The sequence below is a fragment of the Notamacropus eugenii genome, chromosome 3 (assembly GCF_028372415.1).
Source record: "Notamacropus eugenii isolate mMacEug1 chromosome 3, mMacEug1.pri_v2, whole genome shotgun sequence".
Classification (NCBI taxonomy): Eukaryota; Metazoa; Chordata; class Mammalia; order Diprotodontia; family Macropodidae; genus Notamacropus; species Notamacropus eugenii.
In genome coordinates, this window is record NC_092874.1 from 15806683 (window position 1) to 15808552 (window position 1870).

Here is a 1870-nt window from a genome sequence, read left to right on the forward strand (position 1 = left end):
TTCATGACCTTATTTGGGATTATCTTGGAGGAGATCCTGGAGTGGTTTGCCATTTCCTTCTCTATCTCATTTTACAGATGAGGAAACTGAGGCAAGCAGAGTGAAGTGACTTGCCCAGGGTTACATAACTACTAAGTGTCTGAGGCCAGGTTTGAAATGAGGAAGATGAGTCTTCCTGACTCCAGGCCTGGCATTCTATCCATTTTGCAATTATTCAAATATGCCTCAAGCCCCTATTCCAGTGTACACTTTAGTCTCAAAACCTTAAATCCAATAGCTATAATAATTAATTGATACAAAGTAGGAAATTACATTTTAAGAGAAATTTAAACATTATAGTAATTCTCAACCAGACTTACAAAAAAATACTCTTTCTGGAAAGCTGGCATAAGGAAGGGAGAGCTGTTTCATGTTTGGGCAGACAGTGGTTCAGCACCTTCCTCTCAGCTTGGTTTCAGTTGCCTGCATAGAGCTCTGTGAATGCCTCATAGGTGGGGCCATTTGTTTAGCAGGTTTCAATTTTGCCAGGATTCTGTGCATACTCTGGCTTGAGAATATCTTTGCTTACTAGCTTAAGAAAATGCTTTTCGTTGTCCCTGACCCACCCAGTCTGGCCACTTCCCAGCTATGTCCTCTCAGCCCTGACAGCTCCACTGAATCATCTGCTTCCTTTTTAAACCTTGTGACTCTCAGAAGATCCCACCACCAATCAAAATCTTGTCCTCCTGACTCAACCACGATGCATCCAGATTTTTAGCCTTCTAAGACAGGTACTTGCTGAAATTTTTCTCATTGAGTTTCTCATCTTTGGGCTCCTCACAGCAGGAGAAACAAAAGTCCTGGAGGTTTCTCTCCTCCGGAGTGCCAACTGCAAACAAGTAAGTTATGGAGAAATAAAAAAGGGAAGGTGTGCTCTATATAAAAAGGAGAAGATGATCATACTTCGGAGCTATTTTTTGCTCTTCCAGGTATTTATTAAATGCCTGTGATGTTCCAGTATTACACTAGGAACAGGATATACAAAAACAAGACAAAGAAAAAGGAAATAATCCCTTCCCTCAAGGAATATGAGGGTTGACTCACTTGTCGTCAGTTGCCATTGATGTTTGCTTCCATTTTCTCACTGCCCCTCTCACTTCTCACCGTCTTGCATTCTCACTTCCAGCCTCATCATTTGATTGAAGCTGCTTTCTCTAAGGTTAGAGCTGATCTCTTTACTGAAATCAAGTGGAATACTCACTACCATTCCCTTTCTACCAATGAGAAAACTGACGTTCAGAGAAGTTCATGACAAAGAGTTCCACGATGGGCATGTCTTTCATGTGGAGGCTGAATAAGAAAGGCTGACATCCCTTTGTCTGGATTCAGAACCACTGTAAGTCCCTTGAACTTTAAATAAATGAATGAATGATGAAATCGATCACATAGAAAAAGCCATTGAGATGAAAGAAACAAATGAAGGGGAATGAATGAATACAACAAAAATTGCTAAAAACCTTTTCTTAGTCAGGTAAAAAAGGAAAATATGGAGTGGCTTGAGGATGAAGAGCTTCCCTACTGTTTCCCAAACTTGGATCTCCATTTTCCCCCTCTGTGCCTTTCCAATAGCTGCTCCTCCTGCTTGGAATGCACACCCTTCTTATTTATGCCTCATAGAATCCTTAGCATCCTCCAAGACTCAGCTTAGCTTGCTGTCCCCTATGGGAAGTCTTCTTATTCTTAGCAAGCTCTTCCTCTTAAAATGACCATGTGTGTACTTATCTGTTTATGGGTTGAATCACTCCACCCTCCCAGAAATAGTAAATTCCTTGAGATCAGAGAACATTTTCAATTTTGTTTTTGCATCCCAGTGCCTAATGCAGTGCCTTGC